Source organism: Schistocerca serialis, chromosome 6 (genome assembly GCF_023864345.2).
Source record: "Schistocerca serialis cubense isolate TAMUIC-IGC-003099 chromosome 6, iqSchSeri2.2, whole genome shotgun sequence".
Lineage (NCBI taxonomy): Eukaryota > Metazoa > Arthropoda > Insecta > Orthoptera > Acrididae > Schistocerca > Schistocerca serialis.
In genome coordinates this window covers 758,191,854-758,206,847 of record NC_064643.1, presented here as the reverse complement: position 1 = coordinate 758,206,847, position 14,994 = coordinate 758,191,854, and the positions used below count along the sequence as shown (strand labels likewise).

The window sequence follows — 14,994 nt, the reverse complement described above, 5'->3', positions numbered from 1 at the left end:
GCCGCTGTAGCCGAGCGGTTCTAGGCGCTTAAGTCTGGAACCGCGCGACCGCTACGGTCGCAGGTTCGAATCCTGCCTCGGGCATGGATGTGTGTGATGTCCTTAGGTTAGGTTAGGTTTAAGTAGTTCTAAGTTCTAGGGGACTGATGACCTCAGATGTTAAGTCCCATATTGCCCACAGCCATTTGAGTTTTAACGGCAAACGTGATCTCCTGTTCCTTCTGCAGCACCAGTCTGGAGATGGCATAAAATATTTTGCAATACAGGACTCATCTGTCACCGATGAAAACATGGCTGAGTGGAAATTTTCTTCATAAACCGCTAAAATCCGCTCTCAGAGCCAGCCAACACATGTATTTCATTTATTTGTTTATAAATTTCCTTTACTTTACGTCTATGGTCACAAACTTTTTGTCAACAGATGGCAAAAAATTTGTGACCATAGACGTAAAGTAAAGGAAATTTATTCTATATTCGGGTCACTGTTTTATTTGCGTCGATGTCGCAGCTTCTGATATTTGTTTATATATCTATTTCTCTTCTTTTGATCCGTTACCGGACGATTAACGCAGACAATATATTCTGATCATACTGTGGCCTTTCACCAAAAATTATAGGCTAGTCTTTCAATTTTTTATTTGAGATCAACCTCCTCGACTAACTAAAATTCCCTTGCCCTTAGCTTTTTGCTTCATCTTATTTTTGAAAGGACCTTACGGAACTGTAATGTACGATTAGGTATACATAGCCTATGAAGCACCAGACATCGCAAACATAAATTAAAATCCAGAATGAGATTTTCACTCTGCAGCGGAGTGTGCGCTGACGTGAAACTTCCTGTCAGATTAAAGCTGTATGCCGGACCGAGACTCGAACTTGGGACCTTTGCCTTTCGCGGGAAAGTGCTCTACCACTGAGCTACCCAAGCACGACTCACGCCCCGTTCTCACAGCTGTACTTCTGCCAGTACCTCGTCTCCTACCTTCCAAACTTCACAGATGCTCTCCTGCGAACCTTGCAGAACTAGCACTCCTGAAAGAAAGGATATTGCGGAGGCATGGCTTAGCCACAGCCTGGGGGATGTTTCCAGAATGAGATTTTTCACTCTGCAGCGGAGTGTACGCTGATTTGAAACTTCCTGGCAGATTAAAACTGTATGCTGGACCGAGACTCGAACTCGGGACCGAGTCTCGGTCCAGCATACACTTTTAATCTGCCAGGAAGTTTCATAAATTAAAATAATTATTGCATGAAGGTCTTGGAACTAATCTTAGTCTGAAAGCTACAGTCAGACTTCGGGCACGTATTTATCGAATTTTTTTCTGCCATTAAAGATGCTAAAATTAAAAAAAGAAGAGAGAAGCGTATAGACAAGCACTTAAAAGTCTTTTAGACGGTCAGGTTGCGGAGCTGTCTGATGGCGGTAGGTGGCAGTTTCTTCTCGTTCCCGTTCCGTTCAGGAAGCTACGTCCACGCTAGTGGCAGTTCTCCAGGGCTCGGAGGCCGCTGCCCGCCGACGGGACGAGCAAAAATAGTTCGCACGCTCATTCCGTGGCTCCACGCAACTCTCCGCAAAAATTTGCCTACGTCCGACGTCGGGGCCCCAATCCGTTCACACACGCGCACATATACACGCGCTGCCCCCACTACGCGCTGACGGAGACCGGCGACGAGCGAAAAGTGTTTTCTGGCTCCTGTTCCGACACAAGGAGTTTGTTCCCTTCACACACTGGGCTCTTTGCAAGGTACTCCTCCTCATCCACTCAGAAGCTGTTTCATAGTTTCGTTTACGAGAGACATTCAATAATTAAAGAGAAAAATTGATTTAAATATGAAACAGTTTGTAGGAGGAGTTATTTACTTTCACGATTTTAGGTTGGTATCACTGGGATGAGTAGGGAACAGCTGACGGATACAAATTGTTTTGTTTGTAGCCTAGGTATTGCATTTAACGACGCCGCGTCCGCTTGAAGTTTCCACGTTAGTTGAACAACGTTCAGTGATCCGTTTTTCCTTTATTTCTGGAGGTGAAAAAGCGTCTAAAATCTTTCCTTGCAGGATTTTACAGTACGGTGAAATTTTTATAAGTGGCTAGAAAAGTTGAAGATTGCATTTTACTACGGCAGCAGTGGCGTAGTGTGCTGATGTTGGCAACGAACACTGAATGCTGGGAATTATGTGACGTTCATACTAACGCAAACGTTTTGTTATGAAATGGTGACCTTACGAGGATAATTAATTTACTGAACGGGCAAGGGTACAAACGAGAATTTGTCAACTATAGAGCAGGAACAGCATTAATTATTTACTTCATGGCCGGTCGTTGCCAACATTAGCACACTACGCCGCCGCTGCCGTAAGTAAAATTTGACCCAGTTCAAAAACGGTCGAACCTCAGTGATTGACGAGCGACGTCCTAGCCGGTCAGCTGAAGTCTCAACTCCTTCACTCGAAACCATCATTGACGGCATCATTCGTGAAGGCCGACGTGTAATTGTTGAACCTACAGCAAAAACAGTTGCAGTAAGTGTTGGCACAGTTCATGTCGTTAACAGTAACAAGCTCAAGTACAGCATACCACATGCAAGGTGGGCCCTGAAAATAGTTAACGCGACAACGCAAGGAAACAAGACTCCAAGTGCGTGCAGACTTGAAAGAAAGCTCTGAAAAGGAAGATGACCTTTTGTTAAATAAGATTTTAGCGTGTGATGAAACTTGGGTTCACCATTTTGATCCAGATTTGCGACGGTCCCTTTTTAATGGATATTCGACTGAGTAGTTGCTTCTCTAATCGGTATCTCATACGAGCAAAGCAATTCCGACTTTACCTGATGTTGCTCGCACCTTAGACAACTGTGTTATGCACGGCACTGTTAAAAAAAAAAAAAAAGGCTTATAATGTCATAGGGTTGAGGCCCGCACGTCTGCTTTCATAGCCAGTAGCTAACTCGCTGCAGGTAGAAACCTGTAGCTGTGATTCTGTAGTAAAATAGTCTATGCATAGGCTAGATTTGCCAATTAATAAAATAAACAGAAATATTAAATATAAGACAAATGAATAATTGATAAAAAGGCTTCTACTCCAATACCTGTAATTTATGCAGACGACACCAGAGAATTATGTTGAATAACGTTTGGTTACGATAGTAAATATCAAGTATACAGAAAGTGGTCCTACAATATTCGTTTATAATGCTGACAGAAAATAGCCTCGTTAAACGCAGTAAGGTTGCCTTGAGAGCGTTACAAGAATGTTAGCAGAATCCAAAAGCTATCTAATCATACGATATGCATGGAAAACTAAGTCCATTCCGTGGCCACAATACGCGAAATATTCGCCAACTCAAAATATTTCATACTTTAGTATGGCAATTTAGACAACAGCACACGAGAGATAACGAGTAGAAACTCGTATTCTCTCTATTCTGAATTCTGTAACGCAACTGGAATCAAAGTATTGCTCTTGAGCACATCCAAACCACACGAAAAAGAGTCCCTTCAAATGATAAAGTATTGTAGCGCCGGTTCACTGCCCGGAACCAATCACCCACATGAACGCATCTTACACTTCTCTCAGCTGGCATCTGTACAGATATCATTGGCGATCTTGCAGCTCTCGAGTTATGATATAATCTAGACCTTTCGCTGCTTACAGGTGTTGATAAATATCAACGAGCACAGTTGAAAAATGTGTGCCCCGACCGGGACTCGAATCCGGGACCTCCCGCTTACATGGCAGATGCTCTAACCGACTGAGCCACCGAGGATCTTCTTCAGTGCGGATGCACTCAAATTGCCCGAACTCTTACGGGAATCGGTAGACTGAGTGCCGCGAGTAATGAGTATGGTGAACAGGGGCTCTACAAATGTAGTGTGTGGTCAGAAAGTTTAAAGTGTGTGTATCACGGGGAGCGTGCCAGAGATAAATCCCTGCAGTCGCACTCGGTGACTCAGTCAGATAGGCCCTCTGCCATGTAAGCAGGAGGTCCCGGGTTCGAGTCTCGGTCGGGGCACACCTTTTTTCAACCGTCCCCGCCTGTAAGCAGCGAAAGGTCTAGATTTCATTATAACTTGATCCTTCAGATATGTCGGTCTTCTTCCAGAATCTCTCTCCTGAGTGCTCCATTCGACAAGTGTCTGTCTCTACTTGATCCAGTGGTGTTCTGCCACTGCCTACTTCTCCACTGCCTGAAGGCCGTCCCCACCAAAATACTTCGTTCTGTGTTCTGCAGACATGACTTTGACTCATCTTGACCACTTCCTTGAGCTAAACTATTGTAACAATATTTAATTAAAGAAATGTTATAATCATCCAGGGACACACCATCCACAATAAATTGATAGATATAGGTTTGTTCATAAACAAATAAGCTAGCCTACTTGGGGTAGAGCCCCTCATGTTGAAATGTCATGAAATATTTTCAAACAATTTTTATATCTGGTTTATAGAAGAGTGTTTTGGCGCTTTTTCCAACGATGGTGTTAGCTAACACATGCAGTTGATCGCTTTCAAATTACACTGGTCTGTTATATCGACTGTAACGATATTTAAATAACGCTGTTGGCAAAATAGTAACATATTCCTTAAATAACTACACAAGTATGACAAGATATGAGGTATTCATGTTATATGATAAGATATGAGGTATTCGTGCTGCTTTCAGTTGCTGTTTTATTGTGGATGATACGATGTTCTAACAAACATTTGCAAAATGAAAAAGATGTAAATACATAATAAATCAATAAATAAATGTGATAAAGATTAGTGACTTTCAGGGATGATAGATGTAGTGTAATGGTATCACCTGCGAAATCATTTGTCGAAATTACATGATGTGTTTAAAAGTTGTTAATTCCAAAGTTCATTGTCAAAGTATTTAGTCACTGGAAAATATTAACTCCTGCAGTTTTTAAGTTATTGAAAATATTACTGTTTCATTGGACGTGCCTCATTTTTCAAATATCGTAGATGTGTTTAGGTTTGTTCTGTTAAGTAACTCTGATTTATTACGGAACTTCTAAGAGCTGCAAGTAGCCATATTCCAGACTGTCTTACGCTCCATCTTTTGTGGTGCGTCATCTGTCCTTTCGGCTAAGCGAACCGTGCAACAAAACTTTTCCCTGTTTACCCGTTTCTGGCCACGCTGTCAGCTTTTGCACCTGGTCAAGGCCGCACCGCTCACCTTGCTGGACCGGCCGCAGAGCGCCCTCAGCCCTCAGACTGATGACTAGTAATTCAGCTGCGCAAAAAAATTCATCACCTACCAATTCTAGGCGGCCGAATAACTCGTCTTCAGCCATGTAAGATTACAGAGTTTAAAACACATTACGAATTGGAAGCTCACACGCTCAAAAAAGTGTCCGTGGGAGAGGTCATGTTGACCATTTACTGGTATGCCTAAGGTATCGTAGTTTGTGATTATTTGGAAGATCAGCGTACTGCCTACTACTCAGACATGTTGATGAACGAAGTAAAGCCAGCAATGAGAAAAAAAAAAACAGCATGGATCTGAAAGAAAAGCGGTGATATAGCTAGACAAAAATGCTCGTCCTCACAGCACACAGTTGACTCAGGAAACCATTGGAAAAGCTGGTTGGGGGATACCACCTCACCTTCTCTACAGTCCAGATTTGGCTCCCTCTGATTTTCATTTGTCTGGTCCACTGATGGCGGCATTACGTGGAAAATTTTCACTAACAATGATAAGGTAATACAAATTGTGGGGAAGTGTCTCAGACTACAAAACAAAGAATTCTTTGCATCAGGCACAAAAGAGCAATTCATTGTTGGGACGATGTATTAATATTGGTATAAAAAAAAAAAAACAGTTCACCATTGGGACGATATGTTAATATGGCGAGGATTGTGTTGAGAAGAATTAAAGTCTCATTTTGCCAAAATATTTTTTTTTCTACCTTAGTGTCTTTAATTATTGAATGTCTCTCAGAAATGAGGTCAGTTATGGCTTTTGATTATGTAGACAAATCGGCTAAAAACTAGTCACCGTCATGGTAAGACCGAGCAAGTCGCCGTTAGCAATGATGGCGACTCAGTTCGGAGAGGGAGAGGACCCACAAATTTCTTCACGTATGCACATCCAGCTGAAGCCGCTCACTGGCGGCTAGATTTCCTAGAGCTACACAATTTCGGGGAATTTTCGTTGGTACGTTTCATTCGCTGTTTGCAGAGTCACACATTTTCTGGTGATATGGCGATCCATTCAAGGTGCGACTGGGTGTCTTAGTGTACGCCAAATCAGTACCGTATGTCTGAAGCCCTATGAACACGGCTGTTGACATCTTGGATGAAGAGAGTATCCACAGCATACGTATCCCGAAGATGTAGGAGAAAGGGCAGCACTTGCTCACTGTTGTTGAAATAAACATCGTGGCTCACGTTCAGTGCAAGCTGAATGAGTGAGTCCGACTCACTGTACGAAAAACACCGCCAAAACACCACAGAACCCCTCCAGACTGGAGCATACCTTCCTCACACTGAGGGTTAAACGCCTCATAGGGCAGGTCGGTGACCTCGACGCCTCCAGTTGTGGCGCTGTGAGAAATGGTCTTTTGCGAGGTACTCGACTCCAACTCTTGTGACGCTGCATCCATTGACAGTACCAATTCCTGTTGTGTTTGAAACCGACAGTCATTGACAAGGCGTGGATCTCGTCTCCCGATCTACTGGACTGGTGTACAAGTTCATAGCGTTTTTCGATAAGTTTAATAAGCACAACAGATACACACAAAAGAGACTTTAGTCATCAATAACATGGGCGTACCCAGCGAGGGGCAGGGGGGGGGGGGGGGCAGCTGCCCCCCCCCCCTAGATGATACTCGCAGTTTTTTACTAGTTTACTGTTTTATTTAATAAGAAATGCTGCATGTTTTCTCGGATTGTACAAGTGCATTCTTGTATTTAAAATGTTTATTAAAAGCAGTTTTTCACTGGTTTACTGTTTTCTTTAATAAGAAGTGCTGTATGTTGTCTCGAGTCCTTGTTTCCTCAGACTAGTTTGACCTGCCCCCCTCCCTCCTCCCCCCCCCCCCCCCCTTCCCCTAGTTCAGATCCTGGGTACGCCCTTGATCAATAATACATTCTCCTTCAGTGTTTACAACAATCTGCCAACGCTGGTGTAACTTTTCGATTACCCGACTGTAGAAATCACGTGGTTTTGAGGCAAAGAACTCGTCCAGCCATATTTGGAGAGCATTTTCATCGGGAAAGTAAGTTCTTTGAAAGTTGTTCGATAGACATCGGAAAAGGTGAAAATCTGACGGCGCAAGACCAGGCGAATAAAGTGGGTGCGGAATGGCTTTCCTACCCAACCACTGTATAGTGCTTTTGTCAGTCTAACATATTGTGGGCGACCGTTATCGTGGAGTAGCATTACTTCACGCAGTATTCCTGGTCGTTGTTCTTGAACTGCGCCTGCGAGACGCCTCAGTTTGTCGACAGTAAATGTCAGCAGTTATGTTTTGTGGATGCGTGCAGGTCTTCGTGCGGGGAGTTGCATCTCTGTTTGCGCTCAACCGTTTCTTTCTTTTCCTTGTGTTAGCATAAAGACATCATTTCTCGTCACCAGTAACGCACAGTATAGGAATGGTCGGTGTTGTTCAAGAGCGAATTGATGACGAGCAAATGGAGATGCACATCCGTCCACCCACTCAGTTTTCTGATTTTTGGCTTACAGCGTGTGGTGCCCAAACATGCTATTTTTCAACCTTTTCCATTGGAAGCTAATTTCGCACGGTGGTGGAATGGTTGGTTGGTTGGTTTAAAGGCGGGAGAAGGGACCAAACTACGAGGTCATCGATCCCTTGTTCCTAATAAAACGATGCCACAAGTTTGAGAATAAAATGAAGGAAACATATAACACAAAACGGAAAGAAAGGAAAAGCCACAAGAACGAAGGGAAGGCAACGAACACTAAAAGGAACAAAAGAGGACAAGAAAACAACAGAGAGACGCTAGAAACAGAAGAGAGCAAAACATGAAAGCAGATTACAGTGGCTGGGCAACCAGGAGATTAAAAAGGGAAAGCCAGCCACTCTGCAACTCATTAAAACCTCCACTCTAAAAGCACTATGGTGGAGGAGGCAGAGGGACAAAGAACTTGCGCTGAAACCTACATAGAAGTATAAAACCCACTCTCACGGATAAAACGTAAAACTAAGGATGCTGTGGTGGCATTGTCGGCCAACACCGAAGGCAGGGTGCTTGGAAAGTTAAAAGTCTGCCACAGAGCGGCTAAAAGTGGGCAGTCCAGCAAGAGGTGGACGACTGCCATTTGGGAGCCACAGCGACACTGAGGTGGGTCCTCGCGACGGAGTAGGTAACCATGCGTTAGCCACGTATGGCCAATGCGGAGTCGGCAGAGGACAACTGATTCCCTGCGAGAGGCCCGCATGGAAGACTTCCATACATTCATAGTCTCCTTAATGACACGCAGCTTGTTATGCATGCTGTTATGCCATTCCGCCTCCCAAAGCTGGAAAACCCTGCGGTGTAGAACGCAGGTCAACTTCGGAGATGCGTATCTCCAGAAACGGTTTCAGCAGCCTGCCGGCAAGTTCGTTCACGGGGATTCCGACGTGTCCTGGGGTCCACGCAAACACTACGGAGAAGCGGGACTGTTCCAGGGCATAGATGGACTCCTGGATGGACGCTACCAGAGGGTGGCGAGGGTAGCACTGGTCGATAGCTTGTACGCTGCTCAATGAGTCAGTACACAGGAGAAGTGACTCGCCAGGGCATGAGCGGATGTACTCAAGAGCACGAGATATACCCACCAGCTAGGCAGTGAAAACACTGCTGCCAACTGGCAAGGAGTGCTGCTCAATATGTCCTCCATGAACATATGCGAAGCCTACGTGACCATCAGCCATTGAGCCGTCGGTGTAAACCACTTCAGAGCCCCGGAACACGTCAAGAATCGAGAGTAAATGACAGGGGTTAATGGAGTCCTTAGGGCCATGCAAAACACGTCAAGACGAAGCAGCGGCCGAGGCGTACACCATGGAGGCGTACGTAAACTGACCACAAGTAGAGGTGGTAAAGGGAAGGACTCCAGTTCGGAGAGAAGGGACCGCACGCGAACCGCAATCCTTAGCCCCGATCTGGGCCGCCGATGCGGGAGATGGACTGTCGCGGGCGGGAAAAGGAGACGGTAATTCGGATGCCCAGGGGAACTACGAATGAGTGCTGCGTAACTGGTGAGCAGTTGCGCACGTCTGATCTGCAGTGGAGGGACTCCGGCCTCCACCAGTACGCTGGTCGCTGGACTCGTCCTAAAAGCTCCTGTCGCTAATCGCACCCCATGATCACAGATCATCACGTTTGTCAATTCTCGAGTATACTGACGTGGATCATTGTGGATTTATGTGTTTCAACGATCTTCATCAATGCCCGAATGTCGTCCTGAACGTTGAGAGTCACTAATGCCAGAACGATAGTCCATAACGTGAGAAAACCATTTTCTTGCCGTGCTCTGTCCAACGGCATTATGCTCATAAATGGCGAAAATGTTTCTCGCAGCTTCCGCTGGTGTAATCCCTCTATTGAACTCAAACAGAAGAATATGTCGTAAATGTTCCAGTTTCTCCTCTTGGTACTCCGCTTTCTGGCGTCCACAACTCCACCATTTCCAAATGTCAAAACGATGATGTGTAAACTCAAATAGCAACAGTGAACTACAAACAGTCCACGTTGATACACGAACAAATCGGACAACTCCATTCATGGGGTGGTCATGTGCACGCCAAAGACGATAGGCCGCGCGGGGTAGCCGTTCGGGCTGAGGCGTCTTGTCACGGTTCGCGCGGCTCTCCCCGTCGGAGGTTCGAGTCCTCCCTCGGTCATGGGTGTGTGTGTGTGTGTGTTGTCCTTAGCGTAAGTTAGTTTAAGTTAGATTAAGTAGTGCGTAAGCCTAGGGACCGGTGACCTCAGCAGTTTGCTCCCATAGTCCTTACCACAAATTTCCAATTTCCAAAGACGATAGTTCCTCTGTGCCAATCTTGTAAGTCTCAGCGCCGACCCAAGTTACTGGTTAATCCCGTTTGACCCCACTGGCAGATCCAGTCCACTTCGCTGCTACGACTGACGCCATCCTTTGAGTATCACATGACCATTTGGTACCAGCCGTGCAGTATCTACAGCGTTCCGAAGTGAGATCTGTGCTCTTTTGTCTTCTGAGCTTTCTTTGCTCCTCGACGCAGTGATATACGCATCTTACTTTATCTTGGAGCGAAGTAGTGCATTAAGATCGAGGGAGTTAGGACAGCCTAAGACAGTGGACTCATATTTTGGAGAAGTGGCGTTCAAATTCTCGTCAGGCCATATTTATCTAACTTTTGTATGCTTTCACTAAACTATTCTACTGTTTTTGGATAGGTTCTTCAAAGAGACCACAACAGATTCCTCCACAGCTCCATGAAAAGCTGCCCGGAATTTATTGAGCTCGATGTACGAGGGCCGTTCAGAAAGTAACCTCCGGTTGATTTAAAAAAATACACCAAGTTAAATAAAAATATTTTAATATATACATCTTACAACTACATCTTTGCACTATTTTTCTACATAGTCTCCATAGCGATTGACGCACTTATCGTATCTCTTCACAAGCTTTGAAATTCCTTCTGCATAAAAATCACCCGCTTGTGCCTGGAGCCAGCCTGTGACCGCATCTTTGAGCTCTTCGTCGTCATCAAACCGCTGTGACCCGAGCCATTTCTTCAAATGCATGAAGAGGTGATAATCACTTGGCGCCAGGTCTGGGCTGTAAGGTGGATGGTTGATAACGTCCCACTTGAAGGACTCAAGAAGGGCCGTTGTTCTGCGAGCAGAGTGAGGACGGGCATTATCGCGCAAAAAAACTATACCGGAAGTCAGCATACCACGGCGTTTGTTCTGTATAGCCCGTCGTAACTTTTTTATTGTTTCACAGTACACGTCTTGATTAATGGTCGTACCTCGTTCCATGAATTCAACCAACAACACCCCTTTGGCATCCCAAAACACCGTTGCCATCAGTTTTCTGGCAGAAAAATCTTGCGAGGCTTTTCTTGGTTTGGTAGGCGAATTTGAATGTGCCCACATCTTTGATTGTTCTTTTGTCTCAGGGTTCACGTACTTAATCCAGGTTTCGTCACCGGTCACGATTCTGTTTAACAATGGTTCTCCTTCGTCCTCATAACGTGACAGAAAGTCTAATGCAGAGGCCATTCTTTGAGTTTTGTGGTGGTCGGTAAGAATTTTGGGCACCCATCGTGCACAGAACTTACGGTAACCCAATCTTGCTGTCACTATCTCGTACAAGAGAGTCTTAGAAATCTGTGGAAAACCAGTAGACAACTCCGACATTGAGAAACGTCGATTTTCACGAACTTTTGCATCAACTGTCTGAACGAGTTCGTCAGTCACCAATGATGGTCTACCACTCCTCTCTTCATCATGAACGTTTTCTCGTCCACTTTTAAATAAACGTACCCATTCACGAACAACTCCTTCACTCATAACTCTTGGTCCGTACACGGCACAAAGCTCACGATGAATAGCTGCTGCAGAATATCCTTTGGCTGTAAAAAACCTTACGACAGCACGCACTTCACATTTGGCGGGGTTTTCTATTGCAGCACACATTTCAAACTGCCACAAAAACTAAACTAGCGCAGGTACGACGTTCACTCGACCACGGCTTGATGCCGACTGACCTGTTGAGTGCGTGAACGCACAGATGGCGTCGCTACTCCCCCCACAACCCGCACTGTGACCAATCGGAGGTTACTTTCTGAACCGCCCTCGTAGATATGGTTCTGGGATGGAACTGCGCCGCTACCATAAATAAATACGAACCGTTATTGGTTTCGCTCGGACAGTGGTTATCTTCAGCTTGCCGATATATAAAAGGAAGAGACAGAGGCTTATTAGTTAATTGGGAGATTTTACAGATTCAATAATCATTCTCTTTCTAGCTGTTGATAGGCGGAAGATGACCACAGAGTGGCTGAAACCAGTTACGGAATTGTGTAATGCTGTGTGAATGTTTCCTAGCACAAACGGGAAATAAAAGAACGTAATCGATCTATCGCATAACCTCCATGGACAGCTTACCATTTATTCCGAAATGAGACTTTACGCCGACTTAGATGTGGGCCCAATGTGTAATACAAAACATATCCAGGTGACAGTCCCAGTTCGTGGAGCTCTCTCAGGCAAGCGTGGTGTGATATTCTACTATAATTTTTTTAATGCAAGGTTCGCCCCACCTTCTGAATATTTAAAAACACTAATACGAAACAGCAGTGCCTGTGTTACTGACAAGTACGATGGCATGCTTACATGCATGTCCGTAGGAACCCAGCATAGTACTTCTTAATAACTCAGGCGCTGTTATTTCGCCGATACCATGCCGTCGACTTTCAATAAATATGTCCTTTCTAGTTCGTCAAGGGATGGATCTCATGTAAAAAACAAAATTGCAAATCTAGCATTTAAACCAGTACAGAGATAATCGATTTTTACTGACTCCAAGGACACTTACCCTAAGACTCCCATCGCCATGTTTTCTTTCATGGTGGATGTGTCCTCTATCGCGAAATGTTTCATGACATCTGCGAACCGATGTCGGAGGAGGAATAGGAGATCCAGTTTGCCGTGTGAAGCCCCTTAACCAGCAACACTTTCTCTACGCCTATGTCCAATCACACACCAGCTACGATCGGCCTACATTCCACGTTCTACGAGAACACTTCCGGTTAAATATAACATTCATGTGCGTCTACACTACAAGATTTCTTCTTTGAGAGTGTAATAAGACCATGAACTCTAGAAAATGAGTTGCGTACCTTTTCTGTACGATCTCTGCTGACATAAGACGCGGTATTCACATTTAATCCGCACGTCAAGGAATGGCAGATAACGTGACGTATTACGGTATTTAGAAGCACTTTGCAGGAAGTGATCCCTGTGCAACAAGTGTGATAACAAATTTTTATTATGTGAAGGTAAGTTGATATCTCACTAGAGTGTTGGTTTATATAAACGCAGAACTTCGTTGCATGAATCGAAAGCCAAAGAGAGCGACGGCCAGGCACCAGGGATTTTATCGCGACACAATAACTGACAGTGCGTACGCGAGAGCATCGGAATAACTGAGGAAGATAGAACGAAAGCCAGGAGAAACGTGAGTACTTCACGTAGTTGGGTTACCGAAAATATTCATTGATTACTTTCACTATAGTCACTAAGTCGAACACTAAATAATATCTAGGACGTACAATATGATGGTGATGTTGGTATCTATATTACTCGTTATATCGTCAAAAAGTAAAGCACTATCGCACAGTTTAAAGCAGACACTGTCAACGTAGAGCGTTCGTAGCGGCTTTGTTAAAGCTAACGCAAGACGTACATCAAGAAGTTCGAAATCTCTGAAAATTCACAACGAAATCAAAAATACACAAAATTACAAGATTAAAAATTCCACTATGTAATACGACGGTAATCCACAAAGTAAGTTACATTTCTATTTCTGTTCGCGGCAGCGCTACGATCGCACTTCCGAGCATGTGCGACAGTTACTCAGACTCAGGGAGAAGACGTGTACACCATTTTCAGATCGCTCCTGCCGACTAGTGCTTTTTAGTGCTTCTTTATAATGCCAGCCGTAATTGAAAATGCCGCCGCTTGTGAAATCAGATCTGTGATTCGTTTTCTAAATGCAAAGAAAGTTAAACCAAAGGAAATTAATCGGCAAATCTGCGAGGTTTACGGACAAAATGCTATGAGTGATTCAATGGTTAGAAGATGGGTCAGACTGTTCAATGAAGGACGTGATCAAGTGCACGATGAAGGACGAAGTGGAGGCCCGTCTGTGGTTACTGATGAACTGGTTCACACAACTGAAGAGAAGATTAAGAACAACCGTAAGTTTTAACTTAGTACCTTTGCTATGGAAGTTACGCAAATCTCACGATCACTAATTCATGAAATTGTTAATGAAAAACTGAAATTTCGAAAACTGTGTTCACTTTGGGTACCCAAAATTCTTAAAGAACAACACAAAAAACAACGGATGGGCAGCGCACTTCAGTTTTTGACACGCTGCGATGAAGAAGGCGGTGGTTTTCTTTCTCGGGTAGTCACGGGGGATGAAACGTGGGTATCGTACGACACCCCTGAAACAAAACGGCGATCAATGGAATGGAGGCACAGCTCATCCCCAACGAAGGTTAAGCCTAAGTAAATCTTGACACCTCGAAAAGTCATGTGCACCGTTTTTTGGGACAGAAAATGCATTTTGCTGATTGATTTCTTATCACGAGGCAAACAATCAATGCACATGGTTACTGCGAGACCATTAAGAAATTGCGCTGTGCAGACCAGAACAAGCGCCGAGGATTACTGTTCAAAAGGTGTTGTTTTTTTTTTCCACCATAATGCCCGACCTCACACGGCGAATGTGACCAAACAAGTCTTACGGGAATTTCACTGGGAAGCGTTTGATCATCCTTCGTACAGCCCGGACCTCGGTCCTAGCGACTTTAATCTCTTCTTACACCTAAAATCTGTCCTTGGTGGTCAACACTTCAAGTACAAAAGCAGATACTCTATGTGACCATATCATATCCGGATTTTGCACCGATTTTTTCCATGTTTATTTTCATATTTATACATTTTTTCCTTATTCCACATGCAAATGTACAGTTGTATATATGCTGTTATTGCTTTCATAATCAGGTGTGACTTTGCTATTTTTTATACCGTCCAACTTTGATACAGAGTTCCAACCTAGACAGGTTATCGAGTTACTCCTCCAAATGTTAACGCTAAGTGCCAAAACAGATGCTAAAACATAGGCATGCACGTATATGGATTGCTCTGGGCGTATAGTAATGACGTTATTATGTTGCAAACATACATAACACAGTAACACTATTTCGTGGGTTGACTTTCGACAAGGGTCCACACTCCCTCCCTCCACAAATGCCAGA

At 44.3% G+C, this 14,994-nt stretch overlaps 1 protein-coding gene and 1 non-coding gene across 2 annotated transcripts in view; one reads left to right on the top strand and one right to left on the bottom strand.

Moving 5' to 3' along the window:
* LOC126483901 (facilitated trehalose transporter Tret1-like) overlaps nucleotides 1–14,994 on the top strand; it is a 259,894-nt gene that overhangs the window by 34,164 nt on the left and 210,736 nt on the right. The window lies entirely within an intron of this gene.
* Trnat-ugu (transfer RNA threonine (anticodon UGU)) lies at nucleotides 3,694–3,767 on the bottom strand. The gene has a single exon. It is a non-coding gene; the product is annotated as a tRNA-Thr (tRNA).